This window comes from Electrophorus electricus, chromosome 15 (genome assembly GCF_041902795.1).
Source record: "Electrophorus electricus isolate QZ-2024a chromosome 15, ASM4190279v1, whole genome shotgun sequence".
NCBI classification, from domain to species: Eukaryota; Metazoa; Chordata; class Actinopteri; order Gymnotiformes; family Gymnotidae; genus Electrophorus; species Electrophorus electricus.
Window position 1 is genome coordinate 1,443,241 of NC_137511.1, and position 6,760 is coordinate 1,450,000.

Below are 6,760 nucleotides of genomic sequence, written 5' to 3' on the forward strand. Positions count from 1 at the left end.
CCTGATATAGTAAATCATTACTATAAACACACGCTCACACACACACTCATGGAAGGTGGCTGACCTTCAAGGTTGTGTCCAGGCTATTCTGTTATAGCTGAAGGCTCCCAGTCTAAAGGTTTTGCTGTCAATGCCTTGTTGCGCTGCGGAGATGACGGAGAAACAGGTTTTCGTCCAGTCTGGCCCTGCACTCCCTGACACCTCTGAGCTCAGCTGACCCCTCTCCCCTCGATACACTTTGCACCTCTATCGCTCGGACACCTCACCCACCACCGCCACTGCTGGAAGGCAGGGGGCGGTCACCTGCCCATCTCTGCCCTGTGTGGAAGGTGCCGGCATAGTGTAGCAGACATTTATTTTTGCAAACAATATATTTAGAAAAAAATGTACCACCCTTCATATGTATGTACAGATGCATATTTGTGTCTAGAAACCAAGAAATCTTATTTAATGCTTCTCATAGCCTTGTGTTATGTCAGCAATTGTCTCCTCAAGTTCCTCATTGGTCTATCTTAACTGCCCAAACAAAACCCAGATGACTTTTTATTAGGAGAGATACTTGTGCCACACGTGTTTGCACACACACGTCCCAGAAACCAAAACAAGAGTTCATAAACGGGTTCAGTAGAAGGTCAGTCACACACTTAACACACACAGCACTGTCAACCGCTGCTCACAAAATGTTTCCTTAATTGTCTGAATTATATGGTAGTTGTTCCCTTTCTCTGCCTCCCACCCCCTTTGGTAGTCCCCCTGACCTCTTCAGGACCACTCAGGTGGGTGGGAGTGAGTGTGTGAGTGTGTGTGTGTGTGTGTGTGTGTGTGTGTGTGTTAGGTGTGGGGGAGGGGAGGAGTTATGTCTACACTGACCCAGGGCTGAACTTTACTGAGACTTCCTGTTGTAGCAGTAGACTGTGTGTGTGTGTGTGTGTGTGTGTGTGTGTGTGTGTGTGTGTGTGTGTGTGTGTGTGTGTGTGTGATGCTGTAGAGAGGTGCAGATGGCAGCATCTCTTCTTTCATTCTCTCGTTATACCACTGCACACAATCTCTATCTGGTGTTATTGTCACTTTGTTATCAGGACACTTCAGGGCAAGAAAAGGTCAGTTTTCCTTATGTGGCAATCACGGTGCTTCCCATAAACCCGTTTATTACAGCCCACATCAGTGTAAAAGCACCATTAAACATATTAAACATGAAAAACTCTCAAAGACTGAGCACAGGACTCATCATAGGCCCTTCCATAGAAGGCTGTGTGTGTGTGTGTGTGTGTGTGAGTGTGTGTGTGTGTGTGTGCATGCGTACGTGCGCGCACGTGTGTGTGTGTGTGTGTGTGTGTGCATGTGTGTGTGTCTGTAAATGAGCATGCGTTAAGGGCTAAGCAAACAGAGCCGCCCCTCAAAGCGAAAGCACCCGTCATAAATCGATGCTGGCGACAGCGGACAGCGCACCTCCTCAGGCCTGGCTGGCTGCCTCCCCTCCCCTCCCACTCCCTTGCTCCTCCCCCACATCAGCACTCCAGCAGGCTAGTTCAGAGGCACCCGTACCTGGCTCCACCACAAAGCTGCCGACTCGTATAGGCCCCACCCTCCACACGGGCCTGGGAGCTGGGCTCAGGGCATCCAGGGTGGTGACGCGTCAGCTGGGGTCCTTTGCTGAGATGCCAGGTCACGGGGCCATGTGGGAATGTTTGGATGGGCTCCTGTTCTTCCGGATGTACCAAGGAGAGCCTTGTGGTTTTGTTACTTAATGGGAGCAATCCAACCAAATGGGAGAATTTTACCCTCTCTCTCTCTCGCTCTCTCTCTCTCTCTCTCTCTCTCTCTCTCTCTCTCTATCTCTCTCTTGCTCTCTCTCATACACATGCATGCACGTGCACAGCTGTTCTTCACAAGCCTGATGATCACCAATAAACAAAAAAAGTTCACATTCCCAAAGGTGGCGGGGTCAAGACCTCAAAATAAAATGGACAAATCTAACTGTGGACTCAACGCGTGCTGCCGGGCCAGGAGGCGGGTGGGCTGAGGAGAGAGAGGGTTGCTGTGTGTGTCTCTCAGAGGTTTCCTCTGAGTGTCCCTTTGCTGACCTTCCCTCCTCAGATGACCGAGGGGACTGTGTGTGTGTGTGTGTGTGTGTGTGTGTGTTTGGTGGGACCGTACTGCCTCACATATGTTTTGCTTTCTCACCTCCGTAGTTTTCAGGAGCAGGAGCAGGTGCTACCAGCACCCCTTCTACCCCGCTCCTGCCCCCTAGTCTGCTGGAGGAGGCTCTGGAGCTTGTGTGGGGTGGGGATGGTTGGGGTACTGGGACCATGACGGCCAAGTCAAGGAGAACTCGTCAGGGGAGCAGACTCCGCCCCTGCTCTGCCCCTAGCCCGCCCCCGCCCCCTCCCACTGAACTCTGGGCTTGACCCCATCTTATCGGTCGCTTTCACACTCGCTGTGGCTTCTGTTAATTACACCGTGTATTGGTGCATCCTGTCAGTGGGCACCTTGGCTCAGCCACCTTATCGCACAACATGAGCAGCCACCAAAGGAGAACCCCCTCCCCCACAGCCACCCCCTCCCCTCCACCCCCTGTTCAGAAAGTTTCTTACTTCCATAATCACATGATGAATCTTTTGACTTGAAGACACCATGGGTAGGAGGGAAGCCCTGTTGTGCTAGTTTTAGACCCTCCTTGGTCAGCTGCCTTGGGGGCACCTCCCAGCAGCCTTTTGGGCATGCAAAAGGCAGGTAGAAGGTCAGTGCACTCATTCAGCGGGTGGGGGCTTCTTGTATGTCTGAGGTGATACTGCCCCCAGTGTTACATAATCTCGGAGCCGAAGTTAACGGGACATAAACTAATTTGGTCTAGAGTTTAAAGAGAGTTTAAACACATGAGCAGCGTTCATGCCAGCCAAGTGCTCCCAGCTGAACCAGCGTTAACAGACTGTGTTAAATATTCTGCTTTCTACTTCCTCCACAAAGTCAACACAATAACCTTTTCAGCTCACTCCTGAGCTTGGACTGCCAGGTGGAGCGTTTTCGGGGTCAGCCTCCCTGTGCAGTATCCCAGGTGAGCCCCTTACTCCTGGCTCGCTCTTTGATGGACGCCTGGCTCATCCGTGGCCCACCTGAGGTCGGCAGGCGTGCCGCAAGACAACAGAGGAGACGTGCATTGTCCCAAGGCTTGTGACCGGCGCTAGGTTCAGCCAGAGGTCAGGGAGGTCATGGAGGGCATGGCTCGTTCCCGTTGAGAGTTCTTCCTCTGCGGCACCCGAGCAGCTTTGACACTGCTTGACTCAACTTGTCTCGGTTTTCAGAGGTGAAATACAAATGACTTGCACATAACTCCATGTAAGACAACAATTGTTTGAGCCCATCATTAGTCGAGAGCGTGTCCTGCTGTAGCAGGAAAAAGCCCATTATAAGCACTCTGCTCCAGCTGGAAAGAACGAGGCCTGAAACAGAATGAGGGCTGCCAGCTTTGAAGCTCAGGTCGACCAATAATAAGAAGCCATTTGAAATCCTGCCTCAGGATTTCAGGAATGGTGTTTCCATGCTAAGCGGTAATGATGTTTCACTGATGTCATGACGCCATTAAATGGGTATTTGCAGAATGCTAACGCTAGCGCTGATCATTTTGATAAAGCATGTTCTGTTACAAATGCATCCTTGATGACAGACACTTAATGCCTTTCACTGAAAGTCCAGCGTATTTCATCACTAAGCAGCACAGTCCCTCACAGACAGAGCCTTGCGTCTCCATCAGACTCACTAGCCATCTCGACTCCATTCTGTCTCCTCTGCCCCAACCGTTCCGCTCACACTGCACTTCACGTGTGAACACTACTGAACGTTACACTCTATGACATAGGTGAAGAAACTGATTTATTTAGGTTTATTTGCCTTTAAAATAAATAATCATTTGCAAGAATGTCTTTATTTGAAAGACCATAGCCACATCACCTAAACGTATTGATCCATGCTCAAGTATGGGATCAACAGTGATGATTTGTAATTAGTAATGATTAGGTGATGACCAGGCCTTCCCCAAAGTGACAGTGAACAACTGTCAGTTTGTCTCTTAAAGAAACGAATGGGACATGGGAACTCTCACTCCTGCCTGTTCTCTCTGTATTTTACAAGCTGACTGCGCGGTTTCCTGAAGAGCGGAGGGGAAGGTGGGTGTTGGGGGTGGGGCCACAGGGCACGTGTGGCCCAGACACCGGGTGAGTGCATTCCTCGTGAATTCTGGCTGAACTCAGGAATACAGTAAAACAGTGCATCCCTGCCAGGGACAGATGGAGAAGGATGGTGCTCTCTGCATCCTGGCGAGGTGAACCGTAGGGCAAGCCGGTGAGAAAACCCCGAGCAAGTCACGTCACCCTGCCAAGGACAAGCCCCTACTCTGGTCTTCTGACCCCTCTCACATCTCCTCTCACCCCTAGAAAGGAGACAAGACAGTCCTTTGATGGTGACAATGAAAGATGGCTGATGCTAAAGCAAACACTCGGCTATGATCGATTATTTGATGCACGGCCTCGACAAAAGTGAAAATGGATGATGAACGCCTGACCAAGCACATGAGGGCGGGAGGTCTCCAAGCCAAGAGAGCAAGCTAATGGAAGTCTCCAAAGAAGCACTGTTTCGGGAAAAAAACTTTGGGGGGAAATGAGTAGAAAGGGATGGAGTGATGATCCATCAAGCCACAGTGTGCACTTTGTGTCCGCTCAGAGACACACGCGGGTGTCATTAATAGAAATGTATACATTCTGATAAACCATGACCCCCCTGGTATTGGTAAGAATAGAAATATTTATCTTTAGATGTAGCTTGTCCTAAGAGAAGAGGTGTGGAGCACCTTTCTGCCTATTTGTCCTCACTGTCATGTTGATTAGTGGGGAGACTACGACCGGCATGAAATGCATGATGGGTAAGACAGGATTGCCTCACCCTGCAAATTATGGCCCGTAAAATGGTGTGTATCAAAGCATGTTTATAGCTGAGGCTGTCTTTGGTGCTTGTACCTTTACAGCCCCAGCGAGCCTGAAGATCTGAGGCCCCTGTCTCACACCGAGGTTCGTTACGACCTGAATGTGTGTCAGAGTGTCTTCACACGGGTGTAAAATGCAAAGTAGCCTCGGGGACGGAGAAGAGGGAAGCGCTGCAGTTCAAAGAGCACGAGGCGCTGTGCTGCCTCTTATCTCCCGCTCTTCACGGGGAGGTGGCGTGTCACCCCACATGACACGTCTCTAATTGAAAGCGCGAATGGCAGGTTTGGCATCTCCATGCCTCGCTACTGTGAGCCTCACGCCGAGCGCAAGCAAAGCGAGACGGCGGGCCGAGGCAGCAGGACAGATAAGAGGTCGGTCGGGAGGCCTGCGGTGGCAGGGTGTCTCTGCCCTCCTCTCCCACTCCTCCGCCCTCGGCATTCTCCTGCCCTGCCGAGGCCGCAGAGCCCTCAGGACAATCCGGATCTCCGGGTGTGGCAGGAAGAGGACACGGGCCGGGCAGACCCATCGACTCCAGCTTAATGACAGCACTTAGCAGGTAGGGCTTCGGGCAGCCCCACGCCGACCCCGCCGCCATTTCACCACGGAGGGCCACCCTTGTGTTTACTCTCTTTCTTTGTCTTTCTGCTTCTTGTAGGTGAGACATTTTTTTAGGATTGACAGTGGGAGGAGTGTCACAATGACAATCAATTGTCATTCAGTGCGATTTTGGAGGCTAGCACACGTTGTAGTTTGCATTGTTGTTTCTTTGTTTTTCTGTATTTGGCAAAAGTAATCACTCATTCTTTTTCCATTCATGTACATCTGTGCACCTCACCAAAGACAATAAGCAAATCTTACTTATTTTTTTTTGTCCATAAGGTTTAACGAGGTAAAAACCATTAAAATACTTGTGTCATTCCAAATAGGTGCGTAAGACCTGTCAGAGGGTTGTGACAGTGGACCGGAGGTGTGATGAATCTGATATAAATCAAGGTGGTGTTGGAGAGGATGAAGTATTGTGCTATAATAGGCCATAAATAAGCGTTAGCATCACAGGGGTTAAGCTCAGGTCAGGAGGGCTCCGAGCGGGGTGGCCGAGTCCACGCAGAGCCGTTCTGGCCAGAAACGCCAGCCCTGACTGGTTTCGCAGCTGTGGGCTCGCTCTCTCTCTCTCGCTCTCTCTCTTTCTCTCTCTCTCTTCTCTCTCTCTCTCTCTCTCTCTCTCTCTCTCTCTCTCTCTCTCTCTCTCTCTCTCTCTCATTTGTCCCTGTCTGTCTCCTCATGGCTCCAGCCCCACCTGGGCTCCCCCCAAACTGCCCCAGGCTGAGTCCCCTGCGCTGCCTCACGCTGGCCCATGTGGGTCAGCCCCACTAAACCTGTCAGTACAGACCTACAGTACATGAGTACTGTCAGGTACAATAAGACTCACTGAGTACTTTTTTTGTGTGGAAAAAACAGAAATCCTTTTTCTATAATTACCTACTTCATAGTCAATTTCTAGGAAGTTTAGAAATAGATGGTAGTGTTTTCTTTCTTTATTACACCGTGATTAGACTTTCGATAGCCATTGACCTTCTCCTTCTCTGAGGAGGCCCGGAACACAGCTGTGACCACAAGAGCATTCGCTTCCACAAGCCAAGAAAATCAAAATCCAGTTACATCAGTTTTCAAAAGATGCAAACAGCATGTGCATTCCTGAAGAACTCCCCGGTCATACTGCAGAGATTCAACCGCTCATCCGCTCTCTAGGGGGGAATGAGAGGCCGGTTTGGGCAGTGAGACGG